Source organism: Globicephala melas, chromosome 15 (assembly GCF_963455315.2).
Source record: "Globicephala melas chromosome 15, mGloMel1.2, whole genome shotgun sequence".
In the NCBI taxonomy this organism is placed as follows: Eukaryota; Metazoa; Chordata; class Mammalia; order Artiodactyla; family Delphinidae; genus Globicephala; species Globicephala melas.
In genome coordinates, this window is record NC_083328.1 from 14,458,490 (window position 1) to 14,474,730 (window position 16,241).

The 16,241-nt window shown below is 41.7% G+C and overlaps 1 protein-coding gene across 4 annotated transcripts in view; it reads right to left on the reverse strand.

Annotated features, from left to right (window-relative positions):
- The window catches only part of RABGEF1 (RAB guanine nucleotide exchange factor 1), an 87,553-nt gene that overhangs the window by 49,509 nt on the left and 21,803 nt on the right, over nt 1-16,241 (reverse strand). Inside the window, exon 1 of one of the 4 annotated variants that reach the window (XM_030871923.2) lies at nt 13,565-13,669. The exons of 2 other annotated variants lie outside the window; for them this stretch is intronic. The gene's annotated coding sequence lies outside the window, so the exon portion shown is untranslated. Of the gene's footprint in view, nt 1-13,559; nt 13,670-16,241 lie in introns of those variants that run through there. One more of the 4 variants, XM_030871924.2, reaches the window with a different exon arrangement.

The window sequence follows — 16,241 nt, forward strand, 5'->3', positions numbered from 1 at the left end:
AACTTAAAGTAACAGCAAACTGCAATATATAAGGCGGTTTCAATGATCAAAGGTTTTTGGTTTTGTTTCTGCAAACTTACAGCTTAGTTTTAGCTTTGCTGCAGCCATTTCAACCTTAGCCAGTTGCTGTGGCTGGGCTAGACGTACACATATCTATGAGATAAGAGAAATATAAAAAGCAATTGCCTGGACAGAAATGTATTTATTCAGACTTGTTAGAGGGTTCAATCAAATAAATATTTGTATTATATTTTAAGTTTTTGAGAAGTGCCTGTGCATAACAAAAAATTAAATTAAACGGCAAAAACTTTCAAAAGCTACTAAAACCATCCCATCTGCAGAAACTTTCAAAAGCTACTAAAACCATCCCATCTGTTTTAGGTTGAATTGTGTCCCCCCAAAAGATAGTTGGACCCCAATATTGTAGATGTGACCTGATGTGGAAATAAGGTCTTTGCAGATGTAATTAGTTAAAATGAAGTCATACTGGATTAGGGTGCGCCCTAAATTGAATGACTAGTGTCCTCATAAGAAGGCCCTGAGAGACCCAGAGACACACATAGAGGCCGTGTGGCCACAGAAGCAGAGATTGGAAGGATGAAGCTACAAGCCAAGAACTCCAAGGACTGCCAGCAATCATCTTCCCTACAGCCTTCAGAGAGCATGGCCCTGCTGACACCTTGATTTCAGACTTCTAGCCTCCAGAACTCCAAAAAAATTAATTTCTGTTGTTTTAAGAACCTAGTTTGTGGTAATTTGTTACAGCAGCCCTAGGAAACAATAAACCATCCAACAAGAATTGTGATAAATTCTAGAAATAATTTAAAGAAATGAGTTTTCCACCAGTTGACAGAACTGTGGATTCACAGCATTACTTGCTCTTTACAAATAGGAGGATCATATATCTCAGTTAATGAGAACAGTCCTGGCTTATGCCTGTTGTCCTGGTATAAAAGCATCCCTTTTGTTCTCAAAAGTGACCTGTTTTCGATAATAAAGTACATGGTCATCTTATGTATGAACAAGCCTAGAATACACTTCTGTTTGTCTGCCTTCAATTCCCACCTATTCAAATAACGTCAAATGCCCCTTCCCCACCCTCAGAATAATTCCATCTCTCTGGCTTCTATAGCATTTTATAAATACATCTATTATAATACTCATGTTTTATTACAATTACTTGCTTACTTGTCCACTCCATGTTCGTAGACAACACAGTGCCAGGAACAGAATGCATACTCAATAGGTATCTTCTAAATGTATTAAATGATTTATTCAGGAGACTGACAAAGTACCTGCAGAGACAGTTTTCTTTCACTTTTGTCCCTTGTGAAAATTAAAAAAAGAAAATCTCGACTAGAACTGGTGATGGGAAGGCCTGTAAAGGGAGCTCTCACGCCCTACCACTACACTCATCATCCTCTACGTCAGTTACCCCAAACAGGAAGCCATCAATTACCCAAAGAGAAAGAGGTCAGTTACTGACTCCAACAGGAAAAGATGTACCTTGCACTCCCAAACAGGAAGTACACTACTTTACTACGTCAGCAAGAGAAAGACTTCCTTCTTTCCCAGCAACCAGCCTAGCCAACAGAAAATGCCATAGTTCAGCCAATGAGAAGCTGGCGTCACCTGAACTTTTACTTGCTTCCAATGAACTTTCATTTTTTCCTTGCTGATGACTTCCTTTCCTGTCCCCCCTCCTCCCTATAAAAGTCTTCCATGTTGTGTAACCCCTCAGAGTATCTCTGTTTGCCAGATGAGATGCTGCCTGATTCATGAATCACTTGATAAAGCCAATTAGCTCTTCAAATTTACTCAGCTAAGTTTTGGTTTTAACACCCTTATATACTCTCTGGGGCGTAGGAGGTAGGGAAAGAAACTTAAATAGCTAAATGACTAGCTTATAAAGCCGTGGTTCTCAAATTTTAGCATGCATAAGTGTCACCTGGAAGACTTGTTAAAATACACAGTATGGGGCCCCAACCCAGACTTGCTGATACAGGAGGTCTGGGGTAGGTAAGACCTGAGAATTTGCATTTCTAACAGGTTTCCAGGTGATGCAGCTAGGAGCTACTCTTTGAGAACCACTGCTATAAAGTAAGCACCACAATTACTAAAAGATTAATTTCTTCTTATAACTTCATTCCTAGCAGGAAACTCTCTTTTCTGAATATGACTGAGTAGCTTGAGGCACACCAACACTCCTGCTGAGAATTAGGAAAGCCAGATACATTTTTTTTTTTTTTTTTTTTTGCGGTACGCGGCCTCTCCCTGCCATGGCCTCTCCCATTGCGGAGCACAGGCTCCGGACGCGCAGGCTCAGCGGCCATGGCTCACGGGCCTAGCCGCTCCGCGGCATGTGGGATCTTCCCAGACCGGGGCACGAACCCGTGTCCCCTGCATCGGCAGGCGGACGCTCAACCACTGCGCCACCAGGGAAGCCTGCCAGATACATTTTAAAAATCAATGTTTAAAGGCATGAGAAAGCAGCTGAAGCAACCAAGACTAGAAGGGTCTAGGTTCTGGAAAAAGAGAGGAACTGTAGAGAAACAAAATGACATTCTGCAGCCACTTTTCCCCCAAGTGCATTTGCCGATTCTGGGGCAAAAAGCCGAGAATCCAGACTTCCCTTCAGCAGAGGAACCATGAGAGCTTTTGGAAGAGGTGAAAAGCAAGACTCAAGGAGTCAAGATCCCAGTGAAAGAGGAGAGTTGAAGAACTGGGCCTAACGAAAGGCTGGCTTTCCGCTGAAGACATTTACTAAATTCTGCAGTTGCACAAAGAAGGCTTCAAAACAAAACTAAAAGCCTCTGAAAATCGAGAGTAGAATTTTCAACAATCTCATTGTTCTCAGGAGACAAAAATTACAGTACAGAAGATACAAGGAGGAGGGACCCCTGTGAATTCACGAAACTATCAGTTGGAAGCCCTGGATGCCTGGCTACTTGCTAGCATTAAAGCCAAACTAGAGGGAAACACTGCCTTACCAAACCAGCAACACAACCTCAACCAACAACTCAGTCCCTAATAGGATTAGGTGATGAGCCCCTACTCTACCTGGCTAGCAAAAGGGAGGGAGGATTTCCTCTGAAAAAGAACAGCATCATCTGGAGCTTCATTTTATTCATAACGCTCAGCATTCATATAACTGAAAACCAAAAGGAAAAAATAGAAACAGATGCTCAGATAATCCAGACACTGAAGTTAACAGAAAGACTTTTAAATAATGATGGCTATTTAAATTTCCTATTTCAAAAAACAGGGGAAGTAAGAGGAAACAACATATAAAAAGAAGAACTGCAACTGAGAATTGGAATCTATAAGAATCAAACTGAAATTCTAGATCTGAAAAGTATATTAACTAAAAGAATTCAAAGGGTAGACTTAAGAGCAGGTCAGACACAGTAGAAGAGAGGATTAGTAACTAGAACCCAAGTCAATAAAATATAACCATACTGAAGCAGAGATAAAAACTAACAGAAAATACAAGGGCAGGTGGGAATGTAAAAGGGAATGAGGAACACTGTGAAAAAGTCTACCAGGTGTGTAACTGGAGTCCCAAAAGGAGAGGAGAGAGTAATTAGGTCAGAAGTAATATTAAGAGGAAAGAATGAAGTTTTCCAAATTGATGAAGACAACCCATAAATTTAAGAAACTCTGTGAACCCCAAGCAGAATAAAGACAAAGAAAACCATACAAAGACATAGCATAATTAAACGGCTGATCATCAAAAACAAAGAAACTCTTAAATGTAACCAGTGGAAAAAAGATACATTACTTTCTTAAGAGCAACAATAAAACTAACAGCTAAATTCTCAAAAGAAACAATAAAAAACTCTTAAAAGTAACCAGTGGATGGGCTTCCCTGGTGGCGCAGTGGTTGAAAGTCCGCCTGCCGATGCAGGGGACACAGGTTCGTGCCCCGGTCTGGGAAGATCCCACATGCCGCGGAGCGGCTGGGCCCGTGAGCTATGGCCGCTGAGCCTGCATGTCCGGAGCCTGTGCTCCTCAAGGGGAGAGGCCACAACAGTGAGAGGCCCACGTACTGCAAAAAAAAAAAAAAAAAAGTAACCAGTGGAAAAAAGACACATTACTTTCTTAAGAGCAACAATAAAACTAACAGCTAAATTCTCAAAAGAAATAATAAAAGACAAAAGACAATGGAGAGACTTCCCTGATGGCACAGTGGTTAAGAATCCACCTGCCAATGCAGGAGACACGGGTTCTAGCCCTGGTCCGGGAAGATCCCATATGCCGCGGAGCAACTAAGCCTGTGCACCACAACCACTGAGCCTGCGCTCTAGAGCCTGCAAGCCACAACCACTGAGCCCATGTGCCACAACTACTGAAGTCCGTGCGCCTAGAGCCTGTGCTCCGCAACAAGAGAAGCCACAGGAGTGAGAAACCTGTGCACTGCAATGAAGAGTAACCCCCGCTCGCCACAACTAGAGAAAGCCCGCGCGCAGCAACGAAGACCCAACGCAACCAAGATAAATAAATTAATTAATTAAAAAAAAAGACAATGGAATGACACCTTAAAAGTGCTGAAAGAGGGCTTCCCTGGTGGCGCAGTGGTTGAGAGTCCGCCTGCCGATGCAGGGGACATGGGTTCATGCCCCGGTCCAGGAAGATCCCACATGCCACGGAGCAGCTGGGCCCATGAGCCATGGCCGCTGAGCCTGAGCGTCCGGAGCCTGTGCTCTGCAACGCGAGAGGCCACAACAGTGAGAGGCCCGCGTACCGCAAAAAAAAAAAAAAAAAGTGCTGAAAGAAAATAAATTTCCACCTAGAATGCGGTGCTCAGTGATTATTTCCTTTAAAAATGAAGGCAAAATAAAGATATTTTTCAGACAAACAACAAATGAAAGAGTTCATTCTTGGCAGGCTTGTATTAGAAGGGGAACTCTTCAGATGGAAAGGAAATTATCCTATCCCAAACAGAAACAAAAATACAGGAAGGGATAAAGAGCAATGCAAAGAGTAAATATGTAAGGAAATATACATGAATATTGATTATTCAAAAACAATAATTTCTTATGGGTCTTCAAATATATGTCGAATTAAAATGGATAAAACAGAGTAACACAAAAATACAGGAAAAAGACAAATGGAGTTAGTATCTAAAGTTCTAGGGCAGTGGTTAAGACTCTGCACTTCCAATGCAGGGGGCCTGGGTTCGATCGCTGGTGGGGGAACTAAGATCCCACATGCCTCCTGGCGTGGCCAAAAAATAAAATTAAAAAAATAAATAAAGTTCTAGCATTATTGAAGAAGTGATAAAAGTTATAATTTGGGGCCTCCCTGGTGGTGCAGTGGTTGAGAATCCGCCTGCCAACACGGGACACGGGTTCAAGGCCTGGCCTGGGAAGATCCCACATGCCGCAGAGCAACTAAGCCAATGCACCACAGCTACTGAACCTGCACTCTAGAACCTGTGAGCCACAGCTACTGAGCCCGCGTGCTGCAACTACTGAAGCCCACGTGCCTAGAGCCTGTGCTCCGCAACAAAGAGAAGACACTGAAATGAGAAGCCCATGCACCGCAGGGAAGAGCAGCCTTTGCTCACTGCAACTAGATAAAGCCCCCGCACAGCAACAAAGACCCAGTGCAGCCAAAAAAAAAAAGTTATAATTTGTATTAGACTATAAGAAGTCAAGGGTGTATGCTATAATCTCTAGTGTAACCACAAAAGAATAAAAGAATGTATAACTAAGAAGTTACTAGAGAGGAAAAATTAAATAATAATTGAATAATAAATAATCCAAAAAGAGGTTAAAAAAAGGAAAAAGGAACAAAACAGGTGAGTCAAAAAGAAGATGGTAGATATAATACCAAATATAGTGACAATTATATTAAATGGACTAATGATTCTAATTTAAAGACTAAAGAAAAAAAAACTAAATCTAACTTCATGGTGCTTTCAGTGACAAAGAAAGTTGGAAAGTATAAGGATGGAAAAAGGTATATATAGCATGCAACATTTATCAAGAGAAAGCAAGTAGAGCTATACTGGTATCACACAAAGTAGACTTTAAGGCAAAAAGCACTACTAATGAATTAAGGATAACAGTGTTAATCCACCAAGAAAATTCTAATGTGAGCCAACTGGTTAGAAATTAGTCATCGCTGGGAGCTAAGAAGAATACACTGGCTGAAACCAATTCTGTTTAGGAAATCTATGGCAGCTCAAAGAAGGGTAGAACTACACAGTAACATAGAGCTTAAATACCGGACTTCTTTGCAATACAATAAAACTCACATACGTACCTTATGGTGAGTTCTGAAATGCTTACACAAAATATTAAAACTTTAAAATCAAGAAATAACAGGTAGACAGATTTAGACAACAAAAACATACACATTAATAAAGATCAGAAGATATTCTGGGGTGATGTAGTGTTTACTAGACTAGGTAGTTTGGTAAAGCCACTAAAATTCATGACTATAAAAACTAGACTTCCTGAAATGAAACCCTCAGAAAAAGAAAAAAAATTTTTAAGTATTTTTCAGTACTCAGATTGTTCTCCTCCAAACACAGCTGAAGCGTTCACTGAAGACTGAAATTGAAATCTTTGTATTACATTTACTTAAATGGCAGACTCACCATTATAACCATTATTGGTGGTGTTTGGAGCTGGAAGTGATTGGACTAAAATCCAACCTCCTAGTCAGTTTTTCTGTCAGAATCTAAGAACTTTAAACTTCAAAAGAACCTCAACTTATTTCTCAAGCATTATTTTGTAAGAAAGAAGTTGAGATTATATATATATTTTTATATATATATATATTTATTTATTTATTTATATGGGGGGGTCAGTTATTAGACCAACATACTGAAAAGGCAAAAATTCTTCTTTAGGGAAATAGGTTACAACCTCTTATGGGTAACAACAACAAGAAAATCTGCCTGCAATTTGTTCTCAAATATGTGCAAGAATAAAAGTAGGCTCTTGAAAAGAACTTATTTACAAAACAGAAACAGAGTCACAGATGTAGAAAACAAACTTATGGTTACCGGGGGGAGGGATAAATTGGGGGATTGGGATTGACATATACACACTACTATATATAAAATAGATAACTAATAAGGACCTACTGTATAGCACAGGGGACTCTACTTAATACTCTGTCATGGGCTGTATGGGAAAAGAATCTGAAAAACAGTGGATATATGTATATGTATAACTGATTCACTTTGCTGTACACCTGAAACTAACACAACATTGTAAATCAACAATACGCCAATAAAAAATAAAATAAAATAAAATGAAAGTAGGCTCTTGGGAGAAAGTGGTGTCTACTTCATACAGTTGATATTCAAAGGACTTAATTTCAATTTTGTCTCTCATCAGCCACTCTATTTCCTGGCGCAGGTAACATCACATGATGCTTTGTAAAGGTATCAGCAGCTAGCATGTCGTATAAAAATACTTTGCCATCTGATTATTCCTTATAAATGATATTTAAGATGTGTCCATTCATAACTATACAACATTTGAGACCACAAATGAAATCTACACACTTATCACACTACAACCCCAACTGCAAAGGCTAATTAATTTACACAAATACATAATCCAATTTGCTAAGTAAAAGCCAAGCATAATACTTCCTGAGACACTAATTATAATGGATTTTAGACATTCTGTTTCATTGGCCTATTTTTTGTTTGTTTGTTTTCACATTTTTAATTTGTATTCTTCTTATAATATCCTATTCAAAACTCAAGTCACTAGCCTACCTAATTTTTCAGGAACCTATTTAACAATGACAAAAGCTCTGTGGAAATGCAATTAAGGAAACACTACGTTACATAACTATATTTAGGCAAGGACAGTTCCACCCACTGTTTACTAATTAAGGATGAATAAGGATGTTCTCTACTCTTTAGTTTTGTAGGCTAGGTCACAATTTACAATATACTGTAGGAACTATATTACAATACTTCAAAATAAAATAATCTGGCATAACCTGGAATAGTCTCATATGAAAACTCACAATAAATAATAGTTTACTTATCTGTACAACTCTAATGCAATACAATTCCTAATAAAACATGGAATAAGATTTAAGAACATATATACCTAGCAATGTCACTACAGAGGCATAACCTAAATTCATCCCAAATCACAGCAGTGAGATCACCAGCTAAAGTTTTACTCTAAAATATAAATATAGACCTCTCTTTCCAGAATGGCACACTATCTTTAAAACTGTATCATTGTGGTTTTCCTGATCTGATGAGACAAATTTGTAACAAATAGAAATAAAAAATACATGCATTTCAGATGCAAACAAACACATAAAATAATATTCCCACTTTTCTAACCCTGATAGATGCCTAGAAGATGTATGTTTCCCAGCTTTATAAACTATGGCCAAATGCCCTGAACTTGTAGCTCTCAGCTCATCTTCTGGATGGAAGATTCAGAACTGTTCAAGGCCCTTCTGCAGTGGTGGGTTCTAATACTGGCCAGTGGGTTTACCTCTATTAACTGTATGGTCTAGCCCCATCTGTGGGCCCAGTCTAGTCCACCTCAAGCAGTATAAAGTCATATGTGCAGACCACTGAGTCTGTCAGACTACCTGAGTTCAAATCTCCATCACCTCTTGTATGACCTGGAACAAGTTACTGCTGCGAACCACATTTCTTCATATTTTTCTTTTAAGAAAGGGAATAAAGGAAGATGACAACATTGAGATAATGCATGTAAAGAGCTTATTATTAGCATGCCTGGCCCATGCTAGCACTTGATAAGTTCTAACTAATTACTTAAAAGGTCAACTTTTTATTTAGCTTGAGCAAAATACAGATACATTAATTTACTAGACACTACATCTAAGATGAGTGGATTTGTTCCCTTCTTAAAAATAAATTACAGGGCTTCCCTGGTGGCACAGTGGTTAAGAATCCGCCTGCCAATGCAAGGGACACAGGTTCAAGCCCTGGCCAGGGAAAATCTCACATGCTGTAGAGCAACTAAGCCTGTGCGCCACAACTACCGAGCCTGAGCTCTAGAGCCCGCGAGCCACAACTACTGAGCCCATGTGCCACAACAACTGAAGCCTGCGCGCCTAGAGCCCATGCTCCGCAATAAGAGAAGCCACCGCAATTAAGAGCAGCCCCTGCTCACCGCAACTAGAGAAAGCCCATGCACAGCAACAAAGACCCAACACAGCCAAAAATAAATAAATAAAATAATTAATATTAATTAATTAATTACATGCCTGGACTTTTCAAGCCAATGCTCTCTGTGCTGGAGCTAACACCCCAAACCTACTTCCAGAAATGAATCTTGGTATTCACTGATATTCCTTCAGCCCATCTGAGTGTGGAGGTGAAGTGACTTTTACTTAAATATTTGTCAGTCTCCTCCATTTTCATACCCCCCACGATAAAGCATGCCTGCTAAAAATATGGCTCTGTGATTAACCAACAACAGAAAAAAATGTATGTACTTAAGGAACTTGTTGGGAAGCACCAACACAAACACCACTGCTGATAAATTAATAACAAAAGCTCCACTGAGAAACAAAACATTTATGAAAGGTAACTTGAAAAATGTGTAATCCCCATCTATTTATCTAGATAATGTAAAACAGATCCTTAAATTAAATCAGTCTACAGAGCTAAGTGCTTAGTCCACATTATTTTGCCAACACCAGAACTGTTTTTATTGAATTATGTTTTGATCTTACATCGTCACCCTACACAATGAGGCAATGAGGAATTTTACTAAAAAACAAAGTAAAACACAACACAGCCCTCTGAAATGCATGCTGTATTTATACTTAAGGATGTAGTTGAGGAGTTTCTCAATACAAGGCATCTTTGGGAATCCAAAGGAGAAACTGGTCTTTTATCTTATGGTCACTGAACCATGTAACTGATTACATTTCTTTCTGAACTGGCTACTAAAAAGCAGAGTCAAATTTGTGGCCCTCTAACAAATACTTAAGACTTCAGTGCAACTACTTTGTGTACAGATCTCATTTCTGTTTCCATCTTAATTTTTCTCCCACAGTCCTAAATCCATCACCCCTTTATTTCTGTCTGTTACCAAAAGCATGTTGTTTGTATCTTTGTAAGTCATTATGAATCCTTTCTGGAACAAGAGGTGATATAAGTAAATGGTATGCTCCACTTAAAAAACAGTATAGCACAATAGGAAGATATTTTCTTCCATTAACAAACACGTTACGAGTTCAATTTCTAGAGGTATTATCTTTCTTGTGCTCCAAAAGAAAAAAAGAAAGTGTTGTAGCAAACATTATATTTAAAATTAGGAAATTCTAACAACAGAGGAACTACCAAAATAAAACACTTTCATTATGTATTTTTAACTGTGGAGCACACAGAAACTTGTAAATATATCCCATGTAAAAATCCCCCAAAAGTCATTTTTATTTTTAAAATACAGACGAAATCACCACAAATGCAGTTGCATTTGAGTATTTATTCTGAATGAGAACTGAATAGGCTAGCTTCAAAAATGATTTATAAAATTTTTGTACAGCTCCTTCTGAGTTGCCCTGTGCCTAGCACAGGGGATGCTTTCCTTACTGGGAGACAGCACAGAATTTAAAGCCCCAAATGCTCTTGCTACATTCCTGCTTCAGGGATTTCAGTAATCTTATTGCTGTCATCTGAGCAAAACAAAAAGCTTAATATTCTCTTAGTGGGTAAAATTTTACCCTATCATGAACTCATACTTAGCATTCTGATCATAACTTCTAACTACAAATTTATCTAATTAATTGATTATAATTATAGTCCTTCACCCTCCTAGTGACCACAAACAAGTGAGCTATGCTACCAGAGACGTGAAAAACTGTTTTACTACACAATAAAAATTACACTGCCTACCCCAACAACAGTAACTTCATCAACAACAGGAATCTCCCAGGGTAACTTGAAAGCAGCACCATAAAGTATAGCCTTTTCTTAAAGCATTTTAGGAGCTTTATCTAAATAACAAACAGATAAAGTAAGAGCCACATAATATTATGTGGGATAAAGATGAGTCAATCGTTGTTTCTCCTAAGTGTTTATTCAACAAACAATAGTCTAGATTATTTCAAGGCCTTTCAGTCATGTGAAACAACATACATTATGTTCCTACAATGCTTTATGACAGAAATGAACATTTATATGACTTTCAAAATGTTTGGCCTCTACTGTGAAACTTTTTTTTAGGGTGACAACTTTACTGCTGGGTTAAGAAGCTACTTAAGAGCATTTCTATTCTACCTCACAGAATAGACAGGTATGTTATGTCACATAGGTATCTCCTATATTTTAGGGATGGGTCATCTCTGCTAGAGATGTTTACTTTGCAACCAATATAAACACATGTGCCAAAAATTAAACTCACATTGTCAACACAGAAATTCTATGTCTCTAGCCAAAGACTGAGAAGAGTAAGTGAAACAAGACCTTAGTTCTTCTATACATAGATATTAAAATAAGTACCGGTCAAGTCTTTTTTTCACTGAAAATCAACATCAGAAATCAATGATTGCTCATCGTCCTGATGGAACACTCATGAATGCCTGACTTGGATTGAGATGCAAAGAGATAAAAGCAGAATTCCTGTTTATAGAAGTTTACAAATAAGCAGGGTCACACATTCTCATACAAACAATTAGTAAATGAATATAAAATTCAATTCAGGGCTTCCCGGGTGGTGCAGTGGTTGAGAGTCCGCCTGCCAATGCAGGGGACACGGGTTCGTGCCCCGGTCCAGGAAGATCCCACATGCCGCGGAGCGGCTAGGCCCGTGAGCCATGGCCACTGAGCCTGCACGTCGCGTCCGGAGCCCGTGCTCCACAACGGGAGAGGCCACAACAGTGAGAGGCCCGGGTACCGCAAAAAAAAAAAAAAAAAAAAAAAAAATCAATTCAAACATTTAACAAGCAGAAACGATTAAAATACAAGCTAGCACATAATCAAGCACTATACAGGGCACAATCCTCATCAGCCACATAGCAGCCCGTGTGTTAAGCAGGCAAATAACCCTCCTTAAAACCCTTTCCTGGTTCTGTCACCATCAGAGAAACGCCCAAGAATCTCCTGCATCTCTGCCCCTATCTGCCACCCACCTCTGCCTGCATTTTTTCACTTTTCAAAAACCACCTCCTGGGAGTTGCTGGCCTCTTCTCCTTTAGTTGCCCCACGTCCACATTCCCACTACCTCTAAAATTCTCACCCCACCTTGTTAGGCTGAATGTTACTCATTCTTCAAGACACTTCCAGAAATATTCTCTGGTACCTTCCTCCACCCTCCACGCCCTGCAGTCCCTCAAGACACCTGGGGTGTCCCCCCTCTGGGCTCTGCTGCTCACCACACTGCATGGCGAGTATCCTCGCTGTCCCTCTCTCCTGAAGTGGCTAACTTCTAGAGAGAAGAAAATGATTGCTTGGAAGGTCAATAAAAATTCAAATACTTGAACACCTTAATCTTCCACCTAAGAACCAGTAACTCTTAAAATTAACATTATTTATCATTAAAGGGATTAAGTAAAATCAAATCTCCTTGCAACTCCAGCAAGCTTTCTTGGTACAACTATTTTAATTAGTAACCTTGATAGATTTTGGGGGGTTTGTTTTGCAGTTTTAGATTTACTGAGAAAACAGGTACAACTATTTTTTAAACTCAAACAAACAAAACTCTTCAGATCCCCCCCCCAAAAAAAACTATTCCCCAGTGATGCTGTGAACTCATCCTGACAAATTTTCACATCTAATCTCTCTGCTAGGCGAGTCCCGGCGCCCAATGACACATTTCCCAACCACAGGGCTTGGTCACCAGCGCTGAGACACCACCAGCAGGCTCTGACCTATTCTCTGAAGCGCCTGAGTCCTTCCACCCTGTCGACTAAACTTCCGTGATGGGCATCACCTCTGCTCTCCTCCGAGACGATTCGGAAGCAGGGACTTCTGCTCCTAACCCCAGGCCCACAACTTCGCCCTCAACCACGGGGCGAAAGTTAGGACCAGTCTTCCAGTCCCCGCGCTGCGAAAGAGAGCATCCTCCCACCTCCAGGACCTTTCCCTCCCCGAGACCGACGCGGGTCCCTGAGGTCCCGGCGCCCCTGCCCAGGCCGGGCTGCGACAGGTCCCCGAGGGGCTCGGGGCACGACCCGCCCGGCCACCACTACAGGTGTCCCTCGGCACTCCGCCGACTGGACAGTGAGGAGGGAGCCGGCTGGAGCACAGCCATCCCGCGATGGGTGGACGGGTGGCAGGCGGCGGCCAGGAAACGATACATGTCTGCCCGTCGGAGCTGGGCCGGGCCTCGGAGAAGTTGGCGACGAGCGCCCGAAACGGGCAGGCCGAGCACGCAGAGGATGAGGGGGGCCGGCGACGGCCTGGGACCGGCCAGGGCCGCGCCGCCGGGCCCCGCGCTGAGCCGGAGGGCGGCAGGAGGCACCGGTGCGAGACGGCCCCAACCGGGTGTACAGCCCGGACCAATGACCCAGTAACCGTCACCGGTACGGCGCCGCCGCCCCACTGCCCCGACGCCGCCCTGGGCCCCCGTCCATCCGCCCCGTACCTCACCTGCTGCTCCACCGACGTCCAGACCGCCGCTCTCTCCGCGTCGCTGGAGTAGGTCCGGGTGCTAGTCACAACCCGCCCTCACGCCGGCCCTCCCTCTCGCAGCCCCGCCCCCGGCGCCGCGCGCGCACGCCACGCACGCACGGACGTCACTTCCGGGGCCTCTGCGCGCCGCCGGGACGATGAGGGTGCCAGTCCGAGTTTGCCTTGGGTGGAGAGGGGGTGCGAGGCTGGCGTGGATGACGGCACCGACAAAGCCGTAGGGCGAAGGGAAGGAGGCGGCTTCGACGCTGGCCCCGGGGCGCTGACCTGGAGCGTTCGGGAGCCAGCGGAGACGCGGGTGTTTTCCTTGTCTTTTCCTCAACCCCTGCTACCGGGATCCCACTAGGAGTAGCCTGAGGGTGACACTGCCCATTCTTAGCTTGGAATGGGAGGTGGTGGCAAAGGCTGCGGCAGAGCGGTGTTTGGGCCAGTGGAGGTTCCATCCCGTAGGGAATGAGGCTGCCTGAGAAACTAATGAATCCCATCGCTTCACACGGATTTTAGGATTTTAAAAGTTCTTGAGTTAGAGGACTTAAAGAGATTGGCTGATCTATTAGCCGGTTTTACAGCCGAGCGTAACTGAGTTCCAGAAGTTAAATACGTTAGCCAGTGTCACACAGTATTAATGGTCGAGTTATAAATGGAATCCAGTTCTCCGTGATTCCCATCTCAGGAATGTTGGAGACAGCAGCTGCCTCTGTATTCTGGATGCCATCTATGGCACAAGGCGCAGCCACGACTGGAAAATAAATAAATAAATAAGAGACAGAAAAGAAAATACTATAGTACAGTGTCTGGGAGGGAGCCCTGGGTTGGAATCCCAGGTTTGCTAAATGCTGCCTCTGTGATCTTGGACAGTTTGCCTAATATCTCAGTCTTTGCTCGTTATTTGCAAAATGGAGATTGATTTGTTCCTCAAATTATTCCTAAACGCTGGAAGGTAGCAGAATATGCCACCCCAAAATATGCCTCTTTGACATAGGGCTTATTCTGAGAAAGTAAACACAGAGAAGCCCTGAAAATAAACTAGAAGTTAACCTTTTGTAAGGGAAACATACATTTATGAAGGAAATCGCTATTTGTAGAAGTGTCTCCCCCTCTGTACCTGGAAGAAAAGGACAACTCTAATAAATCACTAGAGACTCATCAGTGGAGAAGACACTGACTTAAATCTGTATAACAAACTTCTTAGCTTGTTTATTTTTCTTTCCCTGGTCACCTCCATAACTGGTCTCCCCCCTCCCCCCACCCCCCCCCAACAGACACCTTTCCTTGTTTGTCTTCACCGGAAAATGGTATTTAAGTTGGCATTCTAAGCCTTTTCCCTGGGTATCTCCTATGTATATGTGAGGTATACATGTTAACAAATCTCTATTTGTTTTCCTCTTTGTTACTCTTTTATTATAAGGGTTTCAGCCAAGAACTCAGAAGAGCAGAGGGAAAATTATTTTCCCTCCCCTACAGTACCTAATGTATGCTAGGCTGAGGATACCAGACTATTAAAAAAAAAAAAAAAGTACCTAAGCTGAGAAGCTTACATTCTAGGGAAGAGGTGGAGGAGCCACCAAACAATAAATTATTTACAAAATTACATAGGATAGTGACCATTGCTATGGAAAAGAATAATGCAAGGGAGAGGGATAGCCAGTGCAACCAAGAAGTTTGATGTTTTAGGGTGGACAGGAAAGCCCTGGCTGAGAAGATGACCAGAGCAAAGGGTTAGGGAGCTAGCTATACTACAATACTATGCAAGTATTTGGGCAAGAGTGTTCTAGGCACAGGGAACAGCAAGTGCAAAGGCCCTCCTGATGCCAACTTGTGTAGCTGTAGCAGTGAATTGAGGAGAGAAAGGAGAAGAGATCAAAAGGTAAGGGGCAAACTCCAAAGTCAAAGTGGGAGAGGACTAGCAAAAGTGAGGACAAAGTCTGACTCATTGGGGCCATTAATGCAACAAACTACCACACTTCCCTCTGGGAGAAGGGGTGGCAGTGAAGGCTATTGGAAAGGGGCACCAAAGGTACAGTCAACTGAGCAGGCAATGTTTTAGTTCTTGAGCTGGGTGATAGGTATATGGCTACTCAATGTATTATTCTTTATTTCAATTTATGTGTTGTTTTGCATATTAACTTATAAAAATCAGTCCCATTGGAAAAAGTAAAGATAAAAGAGGGCTAAGAGTAAATCTTGGAGTGTATCAAAAGAAAAAGAGCCATCAAAGAGAAAAAAAAAAAGAGGAAAACTATAAAAGAGGAGTAATGTGGAGGCTAAGGAGAGAGAGAAAGCCAAGGGATTGATCAGATGAGTCAAATTCTGCAGGAAAGTTAGGTAAGATGAATCTACCAGAGAGAAATGAAAAGATACTAATAGAAGTGCTTAAACTACACATCCTTGTCTTGTTCCCGATCTTAGCGAAAAAAACTTTCAGTCTTTCACCATGATACGATGTTACCAGTGGGTTTTTCATACATGGTCTTTATCATGTTGAGGAAGTTCCCTGCTATTCCTGGTTTACTGGGTGTTTTTCTAATCAAAGGGTATTAATTTTTTAACTTTATTTTTAATTGTAAAATATACATAATATAAAATTTACATGCAAAGGAGTGAAGTTGGACCCTTACCCAACACCGTGTAAAAAAAT